The sequence below is a fragment of the Petaurus breviceps genome, unplaced genomic scaffold (assembly GCF_028583685.1).
Source record: "Petaurus breviceps papuanus isolate PSGF00001 unplaced genomic scaffold, PetGlider_PUasm1.0 120, whole genome shotgun sequence".
Lineage (NCBI taxonomy): Eukaryota > Metazoa > Chordata > Mammalia > Diprotodontia > Petauridae > Petaurus > Petaurus breviceps.
The window spans coordinates 694,354-709,147 of NW_027185627.1; the positions used below are offsets into that span (position 1 = coordinate 694,354).

General features: G+C 41.4%; 1 protein-coding gene across 11 annotated transcripts in view; it reads left to right on the forward strand.

Annotated features, from left to right (window-relative positions):
* RUSC2 (RUN and SH3 domain containing 2) overlaps window positions 1-14,794 on the forward strand; it is a 445,432-nt gene that overhangs the window by 396,532 nt on the left and 34,106 nt on the right. For 5 of the 11 annotated variants that reach the window (XM_069088791.1, XM_069088808.1, XM_069088771.1 and 2 more), the window contains one exon: window positions 14,012-14,226. The exons of the other annotated variants lie outside the window; for them this stretch is intronic. The gene's annotated coding sequence lies outside the window, so the exon portion shown is untranslated. The remainder of the gene's footprint in view (window positions 1-14,011; window positions 14,227-14,794) is intronic. 11 annotated transcript variants of the gene reach the window in all.

Here is a 14,794-nt window from a genome sequence, read left to right on the forward strand (position 1 = left end):
TGTGTGTGTGTGTGTGTGTGTTCCTCCTCCTTTTGACCTGTTTAGATGAGAGTTAGGTTCAAGTGTCAGCTGCACTGCCCTCTCCCCCAACCTGCTATTCCTTGTTTGTATAGCTGTCTCCTTTTATACCCTTTTTATGTGAGAAACCTTTCCTCTCTTCCTTTCTCCACCCTCCCTCTTAGTATGTTCCTCTTCCATTTTATTTCTGTTATTTTACAATCATCAATATATAACAGAACTACTTCCAGGCCTTGTCTAATTAGAACCCTATTTGAACCCTAATGAAGATAGGGTTTAGAGGAGATACATGTATCATATCCCCATATTTAAATGTAAGCATTTTATCCTTTAGTCCTTTATAATTGTTAACTCATGTTTACCATTTTATATTTCTATCACTACTGTGTTTGAACTTCAAAGTTTCCCAGGTCATTTCATCAGGAATGCTTGAAAGTCTTCTGTTTTATTTTTTCTGTTTTTCCCCTGTAGAATTATACTCAGTTTTGCTGTGTGACTTATTTTTGGCTGTAAGACTATGTCCTTTACCTTCTGGAATATCATATTCCAAGTTCTCCACTCCCATACAGCGGTGGCTCCTAAATGACATATGACCCTGTAATGTTAATGGGATAATAAGATATCCACCCATTAATAGGCCAAACGTGGAGCCCATTGGGGGAGAGACTTGCTTGCAGGAAGGCTTCCACACCTTTTGGTACTAAGTTGATTAGGGACTGAGTTAGGAGGGTTGTGATGCCTTCTGGCTCTGAGAAGTGTATATGTGTGTGTGTGTGTGTATGTGTGTGTGTACGTGTGTGTACATGTGTGTACGTGTACTCTAAGTTGGTATTTTGCTTTGGCTTATGAGAAGGACCGTTTGATTTCCTGGTCAAGACTCTGAATAGCCATATGTTCAGACCACCCCCTCCCCCCAACTGCTCAGATGTAAAGGTTTTCTCAATCCAGTGATATATGTAAAGTATATAGCAATACTGCTTTGATTCAGGCAGTCAGAGCCCTGTCTGTTGGTCTTTATGCTAATTTCTCTGCTTGTATTTTCTCTGACATTCAGGGTGATGATCTTTCCCCTGAACTAGTGAATGTAATTAAAAGTAGGATTGTTAACCCCTTTTAAAAGTGTCTTTCCTTTAGCAAAGCAGATCAAAGAATCTGTTGCTAGCAAGCCATCCTGGCTATGCTAAGGTACTTGCTGTTACAGACCCTGATTGTGGCTCCTTGGTACTTGAATTTATTTTTTCCAGCTTGTTTCTTAATATAATGTCTAGGCTCTGCTTTTTGTCATAGTATTCAGATGAATCTTAGTCCAGCGGTTCTTAATTTTTTTTCCTTGATATGTTTCCAGTTCAGTTGTTTTTGCTCTGTGATCTTTTTATTTTCTTCTATTTTTTCCAACCTTTTTATTATTACTTGTTGTATCATGAATTTATTGGCTTCTGTTTGTTTTATTCTAATTTTCAAGGAGTTTGTTACTTGGATAAGATTTTGTGCTTCTTATACCAAACTGTTAATTCCTTTTCCAGTTCTTTCTTCCATGACTCTCATTCCTTCTCTAATTTTTTCCTTAAGTTGCTTTTATTCCATTTATAAAAACATTTTAAAACTTTTTTAAACTCTTGCTTCATCTGTTCCAGAAATTCTAGTTGAGTGTATGCTCAAGATGTGTTTTTCTCTGAGCTTTTGCTTGTAAATGTTTTAGAGTCATTTTCTTCTTCCGTGTTTGTGTCTTGAGTGTCCCCTGCCACTATAACTGGAAATGATGTTGGAATTCTTTTTTGTTTGTTTGTTTGCACATACTTCCAACCAGCTTCCCAACATCAGACTTGAGGTTAAGTAAGACTGGGCTCTGCAGCACTTCTGGAGGAACAGTCTGTTGCTGCTTTCTGGGAATATTGAGTATTATGTTATTCCAAGATCTCAAGAATAGGCTGGGTTTCTGTAAGCTGTCAGTGCTCCCAAGTTCGATTGATCCAGGATAGAGCCTTGCCCTCCCCCTTCTCCCACCCACTCCTTGCTCTCTGCAAGTTCCTGACATGGGTTTGGGTCTGAGCAAGAACAGACTGCTGCTGGACTCCACCCCTGTTAGACAGCTAAAATGCTATTGGTTCAAAGTGACAGAATTGTAAGCTCACCTTTGTACTGGGGTTCCTGCCTTAGTTATTATTTTGCAAGCTGGGCTAATACTGGAAGTGAGACCCTGCTCTGAATCTGGAGTCTTAATCACGCTGCTGCTGCTGCTTTTACTGATACCGCTATTGCTGGAATTGCTGGCTTTTGAACTTCATACTTTCTCATTACACTGGCTCAGGGCCTTTCTACTTGGGAACATCACTTTGTGCACAAGCCTGATTCTCACTCCACCCTGGGAATGGGTAGTCAATCTGTCATTTGATGTCTGCCCTGGTGTGGGTCTTAAGGATGGTTCAGTCTGAGTCTGAGACTTCTGTTTCCCTTGTGCACAATGGTCTGGGCATTACACTCCTGGACTGACTCTATCTTCAGTGTCCACAGACCTCTCTCCCTATGCCAAAACACTGTGGCTTTCCGGATTTCCCCATAAAAATTCTATCTGGTATATCTTCTAGATATTTTTGGAGAAGTTTGTGGAAGAGAGTTTACTACACTGCTTCTATCACTCTACCATCGAGGCTCCAACTCCTGTCTTTCGTCCACCTTAACTTGAGCTCCTCCTTTCCTCAGCAATCTTCTCCCCACTTGGAAAAGCAGAGTGCCCCGATGGACCCTGGGAGGGTCCCCTGGTATGATAGTAACCTGATTGCCAGCTTTACACCCCTTGTCAAGACACAATGATTCGAGGATGTGACTTGTCGGCCCCTGTAGTCCTGGGGTTAGAATAGCCTGAGATTGGGGTGAGGCCTGGCTATAACCCTAGGGAGAATTATCCTAATGATTTCTCAAATCTGAGTGTAAAGACATGGGTAGTTTGGAATGACCAGATGTGTCTGGGAGCTGGGGACGGGGGCTTGGGCAACGCAGTACTGCCTCCGCCCTAGACGTCCTGATAGGAATGATGCCCTTACAAAATGATCACCCATCATCCTCTTGTCCTCCTTGTGTTTCAGAAATCCTATCCAGAGTTCTTTATGGGAAAGAGTGTGACTCACTACCTACCCACCATAATGGTGGTCACCGTGTCACCTCCCATCATCCCCAAAGTACCTCAGTCTATGGGGTCAGCCTTATATGCCAGCTGCCCCAAACTCCCATTCAGACTTTACAACTTGATTTGCCTAGGCCTGTATGATGATCTGGCACAGTTAAAGTTTGACACCATTCAGATGGGGCTCAGCCCCAAAAGCACAATTTACTTGTATCTGAAGCAAACTGGTGATATAAAGTGGAGAGGTGGTGAGAAGAGACTAAATCCAGTCCATCATACCCATTTCTTTAAAAAATGTCATCTCTTCCCTTGCTTTCACTCCTTGGGAAGCTAGAGAGGAATTCTATTGTAACTCTCCATTTTAACCACCTACAAAGGGACAAAGGACAATACCTATCTTGGGCCTCTAATTAGTTCCACTGACTTTGCAAATTCTAAGGCAGTGAAAACTCTGCACCTGACAAAACTCTGAGCTGCCTCCACTAGAACACAACCTCATTGACCACTGTTGTACTGATACATTAGCTTTCTATTTAAACTTCTGCAGTTCTCCCTTGAGGGTGAAAGCATGTCTATCTTCTGAATCTCCTGTGAAGGAAATCAGTCCCTGGAACCTAATAATGGGATAGGCCTAAGGCTTTCTTACCACTTGCATTGTTTCCCAGTCCCTTTCTCCTGTTCCTATTCTCTTCACTTACAGCCCTAATCCTGGCAGGGTTTAACACATTTTCCAGAGAAGCCTCTGAGTCAGAGATCATTCTTCCATATGTGGCCTTTCCCCCACCTTATTATTAGTTAGCATTATCCTCTTTTGCTATGCTCTTATCAGATCTTTTTTTTTTCCTTTTTGGAGGGCAATTGGGATTAAGTGACTTGCCCAAGGTCACACAGCTAGTTTTTGTGTGTTAAGTGTCTAAGGTCAGATTTGAACTCAGGTCCTCCTGACTCCAGGGCTGGTGCTCTATCCACTGTGCCACCTAGCTGCCCTTTATTACCAGATCTTTAAACTGCTTCTCTGCTTTCTAGGGATGTTCCTTAAAGATCTTAAGTTCTCTGCCTCTAATTGTCCAATTTGCAAGGACAACTTCTGTTCATTTTCCATATGTTGACAGTCTAGCTTTTTAAAATTCATTAACAAGAGCCAAGGAGTATTTAATTTTGCTATATTTCCTACTTTCCTTTTCAAGATCCTTAAGCATCCATCAAGCTAACCCTAAAAGGTAAATACAGTCTTCCTCCTTACCCTACCAAGAGGGCTCCCCATGTATCCCAAATAATTCTGCAGCTACAAGATGCCAGAGTCCTGTGTATGGATGGTCACTTGAGGATCCTTTTCTTCTGCAATACCTTTTCCCTACTTCAATAAGAAAATCAGCCATGAAATTATCGCAAACAATCCCTGCCAACCACACCAGATGCATTAGACTAGACCTAACTCAGGCTAGTCCAATATTTCAGGCTCAGAACTAGAATGCAACAAATCACTTAAAGACTACAAAATCAAATAAAGCGATTTTACTGTTGACAAAGGTTTAAAAAAAAAAGGATGCAATTCCTAAAGGTTTGTTGTTGATCAAAGTCAACTGCAAGTCATATCATTTTCCTGATGTCACATTCCTCTTCGAAAATGAAGGACAAAGACAACATGTAAGTAGCCAGAGCTGTCTGAATGGCACCCAGCCAGTTGGGTAACTCAACTTGACCTCTCCCTCTCCTTTTCCTCTCCAAAAGAAGGTAAATTTTGATGGTCAGAAGCTCCCTAGTTAACTTGGTGTTTACTGCCTAGATTCCTTTCTTCCTCTCTCTCTTTCTCTCTTTCTTTCTTCTCATGCATTCCACTCTGAATCTCATAGATTGGACCACAACAGGTCCCTGCCAAGCTCTACTTAATGTCTATATTTTGGGCCCTCCTGGCTCAGAGTGAATGTCAATGGTAACTTTTCTCTTTTCACTAGCAGCAACCCTGAAGATCTTTTCCCAGTTTGATTTTTTTTTCCTTTTTTCTAATTAAAGGGGCTATCCCTTGACTCACTTCTTAAAGAAGCCTATTCACTGAATGAGCATTACCTCAAAGTGAGAACCTGAAAAGGCCTTAGCCTAAAAGGGTCTAGGTCTCCCATTGCATCCTGGGCCATCTGTAGTCATCCTGAGGAATATGAGATCACTGAACCCTGATGGCTGTGGAAGAGAAAGTAAGGCTGGTGACCTTGCACAGTCCTCCCCCACTCAAATCAAAGTCAACTGCAAGTCATGCCATCATTTTCCTGATGCCATGGTCCTCTTCAAAAACAAAGGACAAACACAAGCATTAGGTGGCAAGGATGGCCACCTCCTTAAAGGACTAACCCATCCTATATAAAATAAATGTCATTCCTACCACATAGGACATTCAGGTGGAAATGCCTAGCCAACAAGTTGAAGATATTGGAATGAAACTCTAGAGAAGAATCAGAACTGAAGAGTTGTATTTGATAGTCATCTTGATAAAAATGATAACAATGGAAATGAATGAGGAAGAGTTCATAGAGAAGAAAGCTAAGGACAGGATCTTTAGGAATGCTTGCATTTGGGGGTGGAAAAAGGAATTGGGAGGGGGAAGGTAGCACCCTGAATAAGAGCACTGGCTCTGGAGTCTGGAGAACCTGAGTTCAAATTTGGTCTTAGACACTTGACACTTACTAGTTGTGTGACCTTGGGCAAGTCATTTAACCCCAATTGCCTTGCCTTCTCCCCTCCAAAAAAAAAGAAAAAGGAAGTGGAGCCAGATGAGGAAGAGATGTGGGAATAATACCTGAACAAAATAGTACAGAAGAATTCCCAGGCAGGAGAAAGTTTTAAGAAAGTGCTAAATCCAAAAAAGTATGACAATTTTTACAAGTCAGATGATTAAGAGGTCATTGCTAATCTTGAAGAGAGGTTATTCATTGATGTACAGAAACCATATTTCGAGGAATTAAGGAATGTGTCTGTCCTTGGGGATAGTGATTCTAGACAGCTCTTATCAAAAATGTTGAAGAGAAGGGAAGGAGAAACAGATCTGCTTGGCCAGTGTCTTTCTGTCTCCAGTACTAGCAGTCAATTTAATTCTGAGTCTTGATCCCTGTGAGGTCCTATATACCTTACTTCTTACCTCCCCACCCCACTTAGCCTATGTTCCTTTAAGTTCCCTGAAGTCTTTATACCATTTCCTGCTTTTCTTATCCCAGTTACTGGTACTCTTACTGGCAGAGAAATGCCTCTCCGTAATCTGTCTTCCAGCTTACATCTTAACTGACTCCACTCTTATGCCCCTTTTTCTTACATTGGCACTAGGAATTGCTGGTAACTCTTCCAAAGATTCTTGTCCCAAATGATCTTTTACCCTGCCCAGGTCTCCCCCAAAAAACCAGAAGAGAAATGTCATCTTTCATAGGAATATGACTTACATATCTTCATTATGGATACCCTTGATGCAGATACATGGATTATAATTTTTTAAATGGGTAGAGTTGAAAAAGTAGGCATGTGTATTAGTAGTTATTGATGTTTTCTCAGTTGCCTTATTTGGATCAATAAAATCTGAGTTTGCTAGGGGTGGGGGTGGTTCTATCCCTTCACTATTCTTTCCCATTTCAGATATCTTGACAGTAGATTTCTTTTTTTTCTTTTGCCTTTTGGAGGACAGTTGGGGTTAAGTGACTTGCCCAAAGTCATACAGCTAGTAAGTGTGTCAAGTATCTGAGGCCGGATTTGAACTCAGGTCCTCCTGACTCCAGGGCTTTTGCTCTACTCACTGCGCTACCTAGCCGCCCCCTTAACAGTAGATTTCTCAAAAGTCCTCAAAACTGTGTCACCCTTAACATGGGTTTCTTCTCTAATCCAACTGCTTTTTCCACCTTTGTTTTCTTCAATGTCATGTCTACTTTCTCAAACAGCCTTCTGAGCCTGACATTACATTACAGATGTGATGGCTCCAATGTCTTGCTGATAAAAAGAAATTGTTACAAAAAATCTTTATAGATCTTTTATTTTTTAATCTGTTGGCCTCCTTCCAATTTCATCCTCACATGCCTTCAGAATGATCTTTAGTTGGGTCTTTTGCCTAGTTTTCCTTAAACTTATTTTTCACTACATTGCTTCTCACTGTTAATCATTTCTGCTTATATCATTGTTTTATAAACAAGTTTATATGCTATACCAATGTTATGCTTGGCTGCCATATTTCATCTCTCGGTTAGGTGATATATTTCCTGACTGGGACAGGTTCTAGTCTTGGTTTCCTTATAATAGTTGATATACATCAGTTAAGGTTTTTTAAGAAATTGCTATAACCAGTGTCAAAGTTCATTTCTCCTTTTAGTTCCCATTTTTAAGCATCAATAATCTTTTTTTTAAACCAATTGGGGTTAAGTAACTTGCCCAAGGTTACATGACAAGTTATTTTGTGTGGGTGTTAAGTATCTGAGGCCAGAACCAATCCCGGGTCCTCCTGACTCCAGGGCTGGCACTCTTACTCACTGTGCCACCTAGCCGCCCCTGCATCAATAATCTTTTAAAAGGTCAGGTTAGAGTTTTAACTGCATATCTTTTCTCTATTTTTTTTTACTCGGGATTTGTATTAATTTTGGTCCTGGCTTTAACTATAAACAGACTGTTGTTTTAGGAATGATTCTTGTATCAGTGATAAGTAGTTTCTTATCTGATAAAATGTAATTAAATTCAATTTTTGTGATATTATTTGGTTTTCAACAAGTTCAGCATCTTCTAACTATTTAAAAATTTATATATTTTATAACAGATATAAAGCTTTGGCTTCTTTTTTTTTTTTTAAGTAATTGGGGCTAAGTAACTTGCCCAAGGTTACACGGCCAGTTCTTTTTTTGTGTGGGTGTTAAGTATCTGAGGCCAGAACCGATCCCGGGTTCTCCCGACTCTGGGGCCGGCACTCTTACTCACTGCGCCAACTGGCCGCCCCAAAGCTTTGGCTTCTTATGTTTCTTATTCCTGAACTGTATTTTTTAATGTTTTTTGCCATCCTCCCTTATGCTCATCTTTGCATTAAAGTCTCCATGTATGAAAGTGTATGTTGGTTCAGTATAGAGTTTAGTGAATTCTTCATAGAATTTCTATATCCTCAGTCTCTGCAACAGATGTCAATATATAAACTTTAATTATTTTCATAGTGATATAATGAGTACCTAACATGAGTATCATAATACCAGATAACCAAGTGTCCCATAAAATTTTGTAAAAATATACTTCATTTATTTATTTTAACATTCATTTAAAAAAATCTTCTTCCTTCCAGCTCTTACTCTATACATTAAGACAGGAAATGCAGATGAAGTCATGCAGAACATATTTTTATATTAACCATATTGAAAAAAAAATAAAGTAAGTGAAAAAAGTATGCTTCAATTTGCACTCAAGATCATATCAAGTTCATTTCAGTTCTCACTCTGGATATAGACAGCATTTCTCTTCATAAGTCCTTTGGAATTGTCTTGTATCACTGTATTGATGAGAGTAGCTAAGTCTTTCCCAGCTGATCATTGTTACAATACTGCTATTACCATGTACAGTGTTCTGGGTTGTGCTCCCTTCGCTTTGCATCAATTCATGTAAGTCTTACTATGTTTTTCTGAAACTATTCCCCTCATCATTTTTTATAGTATAATAGTATTCCATCACCGTCATATACCACAACTTGTTCAGCTATTTCTCAGTTGATGGGCATCCCCTCAATTTCCAAATCTTTACTTCCACAAAAAGAGCTGCTATAATATTTTTGCATATTATATTTATAATTATATTATATTATATTTGTGTATTATATATTTGAACATATATACTTTTCTTTGATCTCTTTGGTGTACAAACCTAGTAGTGTTTTTGCTGGATCAAAGACTATGCACTATTTGATAATCCTTTGGTCATAGTTCCAAACTATTTTTCAGAATGGTTGGACAAGTTCACAACTCCAACGATGCATTAATATACCTATTTTCCACAAAATATTTTTTTGTTTTCAAGCATTTATTATGTGCCAGGTATTGGGATACAATACAAAAACAAATAGTGGCTGCCCTCAGAAAGTTTACATTCTACTGAGCTGAAACAACATGTTTATAGATAAATAAATACTGAATATATATAAAATTAATGTTCAGTATTGGTATATTTAGGGGCATTAACAACTGGGGGAATAAAGAAAAGCCTCTTGAAAGGGGTGGCATTTGATCTGAGCCTTGAAGGGAACCAAGGGCTCTAAAAGACAGAGATGAGGAAGGAGAGCATTCCAGGCATGGGAAATGGCCTCTATTGAATGATGGAGGCAAGAAATGTAATGTTTTGTGGACAGCAAGTAAACCAATTTGGCTGGAGTGTAGAAAGTATGTGAGAGGGAGCTGTATGTAATCAGTTCAAAGATGAATGCTTAGGGCCAAATTGTGAAGTACTTTGAATGCCAAGAGAAATCTGTATTTAATCCTGAAGATGAATGGAGTTACCAAAGTTTCTTGAATGGGGGAGCAAAATAGGAAGATATATACTTTTAGAATACTAGTTTGTCAGCTGTATAGAATTGGATTTGAAAAGAAAGAGATTATATGTAGGGAGACCAATAATATCCTTTATTTGGTGCAGCTAGGTGGCATAGTGGATAAAATACTTGACTTGCAATCAGGAAGACCAGAATTCAAATCTAACTGTGTGACCCTGGCAAGTCACTTAAGTTTCCTCCAATGTAAAATGGGGATGATGATAATAGCACCTACCTTCAAAGGTTGTTGTGAGAATCAATAAGATAATAATTGTAAAGCACTTAGCATAATTCCTGACACATGGCAAGTGATATATAAATGTTAATAATTATCATTATTTGCCTCTCCAAGGAATATCTGAATTATCCTTAGTTCATATCAATTTAGCTGCAAATTTCCTTTTGTCCTCTGATTTCACTTATAGCAAGAAATGTTGAAATTAATACAGGAAAGTTTCTTCCATAGTATAACTAATTCTTGGCCACTGGACAAGGATATTACATTTAGAGTACCAAAAGCTAAGAATATTTTCAGATGGATTATGAACTGTCTGATTCTTGATTCTTAGCACCTTCTACCCTGTTTCCCCTCATTCTTCCGCCATGAAGTAGAAGTGATCTATGTGGGCCTGGGGCCAGTTTTGTATATTTCTTCATTTCATGGGTTGTGTTCTGCAATAGAACAAAGGAAGGAAATATTAGTGTGGACTGGAATTGCCAAGGAACACTTTTATAGTGGAGGTGGGAAGAAGGATATGTAAAATTTAGCTAGGGAGAAAGGATAAAGAAGAGCATTCCAGGTTAGGAAGAATGTTATGGGCAAAGCTGTAGGTGGTGGGAATGAATAGTGTGTGAGGGGCATCAAGGAGACCGGCCTTACTAGAGTGGAGAGCATGTGTTGGGCTCCAGGTGAAATAAAGTTGGGTAGACATTTGATCCTATAATCAGTAGGAAGCCAGAGAGAAGGGGAAGTGACCAGAAGTGATGTGAATAATAGATGGATGGTCTAGGGAGAAACTGGAAGCAGATTAGAAGACTGCTTATGTTTATAATGTGACAATTTATACATTTTGCTTCTGACAAATTACTAACTTCCTTAGGATATGTCCATTGGTATCTCATCAAAAGTCCTACTTATAAACACCAGGAAGCCTTTTTTTAGTGATGGCAGCTGTACATGGATGTGGCAGAAGGTCTGTGGTATAGTTAAAGTTGGCCAAACCAATAAAATTGGAGAGCTACTGTCCTGTGTCAACAGCAGGAATAAATTCCTGAATGCTGGCTCTCCTGTGTCACTGAATCACAGAATTGTAGAATTAGAATCTCAGAGTACATCTAGTCTAACTCATACCCCCAAAATAATACTGACTATAACATACACAACAAATAATCATTTTGCCTCTGCATTAAAATTTAAGACTTCCAAGTGCGAATTCACTACCCGTCAGGAAAGCACTTATAGATGGCTCTAGGATCATAAGGAAGTTTTTCTTAACAGCAAACTGAAGTATACCTCTTTGTGCTTTCCAATGATTGACCTTGGTTCTGTCCTCTGGGGCCAAAAAGAACAAGTATAGTCTCTTTACTTCTTCCAGATAATAGTTTCAAATACTTGAACACAGCTGTCATACTCCACCCCTTACCACTCCTCCACCTCATCTCCTCCAGTGAAATGAAACAACCAAAGGCACCTCTTGTTCAGTCCCTCTGTTCAATTTCTTTGAAGTGATTGGGAAGGTGAGAGTTTAGTGTGTGGCTATCGCCACATTCCCCTTCTCTGAACTTTAAGTACATCTCTGTCTCCTCCCCTACTAGTCTCATGGGTGCAGATGGAGGGGGAGCCAAGGAGAACTGTGTAAGATAAGTTCTGTATTTCTAAGCTGGCATGCTGAATTCCTCTAGCCTCTCCAGGGTTAGTTATGGGGTGGAGTCCTTAGTCCCAGGACTTCTTTTGGGTCTGTGCTCCTCAGTTCTTAGCACCATACTTTAGAAAGTACTCAAACCAAGCAGATTGGTAGTAATGGAATGAAGCATTTCTTTTTTTTTTCAAATGCTTTATTAACTTCTGATTTACATCATTCATTTCTGCCAGATTTTGAGTTACAAATTTTCTCCCTGTTTTTCCCCTACCCACCGCCCCAAAATAGCAGTCCCACAGGATATCCCCTTCTCCAATCTGCTCTCCCATATTTTCTTTTGATTTTTCCAGTGGATCTCTATGCCCCAGTGCCTGTATATCTTATTTCCCAAGAATGAAGCCTTTCTTAAAGTACAGAGTTGGGGAAGTCTGAATTTACGAAAGTTTGTAATAGTCACACAATGAACCCTACCTTCCCAGTCAATTCTGCGAAAATAATGAGGACTAAGGAGTCTTTGGTGATTGTTTCATTTCATGGGAGAGCAGCCTTTTCCCTCTTCATTTCTTCGTGCTGTAAATGACTAGTCATAGGATAGTGACCTTTGGGGCAGAGCAGGGCAAAAGTAGGACGAGGAACAAATTTGGGAGATTTTAGTCTTTCCTTCTCAGCACATGGTCTCCATTCCATTGTGAGTGGGAAGAATAGGGAAGCAAGAGAGGGGGTAGAGAAGGCTCAGCCTGCCCTATCTGTCACAATCCTGACTGAGCTCTCAAGAGTTCTTCTCCTTTCCACCTTTACTTTCCCCTTCTCTCTCTGTCCTTGGACCCAGGTTGTACCATATTGTCAGTGATTTCTTACCTAGGCCTTTAGGCAGGAAGGAGAGTGTTTTTGGTAGCTAGTAGACTGAGGCCCAATGACCTGACCTTGGTGGCCTCATGAGAAGAGTGGTGGATTTGGAATCAGAGGACCTTAGTTTGAATTCCAGCCCTGTCACTTGCTTCCTGTATGACTCTGGGCATTTAGGTCCACTTAATCTCTCTGGATCTCAGTTTCCTCATCTGTAAAATGAAAGTTTTAGACTAGATGGCCGCTAAGGCCTCTTCAAACTCTAAATCTCTGGTACCACGATTCTATGACTACAGTAGATCCAGTCAAAGTTGTGTCACAAGAAACACCAGGGTGAGGACTTTGGGACTTTTTCTCTCACCTTAGTAGGACTAGCCAGGCCTGAGACCTTCTTTGACCTCTGAGGATGGAATCTTAGAGTCAAATAACAGAGAGTGAGAAGATACAGTACTACTGCTTGTTGTAAATATAGTTCTTCTGGGCAAAATTGCTGGAGTTCCTGGGGTAACAGAATGTCTGCTATAAACCTGTCCAGCCCACTCCACCCTTCCTCTTTATTCATAGAGAGCTAGTCTTGAACCATAACAGAAAGGGCAGGACTTTGCCTGTCAGAGACCCACCCTCCCACAGAGCTCCTTTCTATGATCCAGGAGTTATTCCCTCTTCTCAGCACACTATCCCTTAACTATCATCACCAGACCTTTCTCCAGTAGTTCTTTGGCCCACTTGAAGAGGCCTTCCTCTCCAGCTGGGATGACTGGGGGGAATAAGGTTTGGCCCCCACAGTGACTAATGGCAAAACTGTAACATTGGAATTAGGAAGAGATCTCAGTTTCTGCTGCTGTTAAGGGATCCCACTGCAGGGAAGAGAAGCTGAGTCCTATGTTGGGGCAGGAGGCCATTCCTAAGGTGAAGGAAACAGATTACTGGAAAGCCACCCCCCTCTTTCCCTACCAACCTTCCTGGAACCGACCTCTATCCCCTAATCAGGGACTCACTTGCAACTTCCTCAGAAGTTGAAGCTGACTTCATTTGGATGAGATAGCTATCTCCCCCGAAGAAGCCTTTTCTTTGGTTAAACTACCTAGAACCCACAGAGAATGGGCATGTGTTGGTATTTTAATCCTATTCCTAGGTGCTGAACCTCAGCGTGACTCTCTCAGGGCTTGGTAAACTTCTGGAAATGACTGCCTTGGAATTAATCCAGATATACTTCCTGTTCCTTCCCCCCCACCCCCAATCCCCTGCATCTCATCTCATCTCCATTCTGGGTCCATGGAGGTTAAACAAGGGAAGGGGGCAAGGAGAGGAAATAAGGTGCCACTCACAGGTGAAAGAGGGAGAGGTTTCCAGCCAAGAACTGAAAGGAAGGGCCCATGGAAAAGGAAGAAACCTCAAGTCTATCTCCATCCCAAGTTCTTTCCTAGGGAATGAGGAGGGCTGGGCCCAGCCCATCCTGCTTCCTCCTCTGCTGCTCAGAAAGAATCCTCCATCCAGTTCTGCCTGCCCTGGATCTCTGACTCCTTCCTCCTCCTCCCCACCCCCACCCCCCTCCCTGGGCTGAGAGCCCATAGGGACTGACAGGGAGGGAGGCTGAATGGCTGTGCTGTGGGCATGCCTATTCCTTCCCTTTCCCTCTTCCCTCAGCAACAACGTCACCGCAGCAGCAGCGGCAGTGGCAGCAGCAGCAGTAGCAGCAGGGACGCTGGGGATGGAATTGCGCAGCCCCTCTGCATGAGCAGAGATGCAACTGTGAGGAACAGAAAATAGAGCTGAGGAAATCAACCATATTCCCCTGGCCAGCCAGGCCAAAGCCATCAGGAAACAGAACTTGAAGGTCTAGTTGAAGGCTCCTCACAGAGGTACAGCTGGATGGGGAGGGAAGAACAGGGAGGCTTGGATGGTTGCCTGGCTCTTTCTTTTGCATCCCTAGATCCTGGAGTCTGGCTTTGTCTATCTGGCTCAGGGCTGGGAAGATGGGGTCAGATCGAATAGCTGCCAGAACTCCTAAATCGTGTGTGTGTGTGTGTGTGTGTGTGTGTGTGTGTGTGCGCGCGCGTGTGCACGCATAGGGATAGCAAGCAGCCAGGCCAAAAGGGGTTTGTGCTCGTGCTGCTGCCCTGTCCATAAGGTAGAATGTTTCACCCTTCCCCCTCCCTTCTGCTGCCCAAGACATCAGCATTTGTTTTGGTTCAGGGAGTCAGACCGCTCCCTCCATCCTGCTGCACTCTATTTAGGAGAGGTAGACATACCCAAAGACAAAAGACTGGAGTGTGTGTTAGGGAGTGCTGCCAAAGGAAGGCTAAGTCTGTAATGTTTCCCGGTATGGGGTGGCCATGAAGGATTAAACTATTCACCACCCCCCGATTCTATAGGATCAGAAATCCCTCAGTATAAGATCTCGGTATAAGTGTTCTCCCCTGAATACTG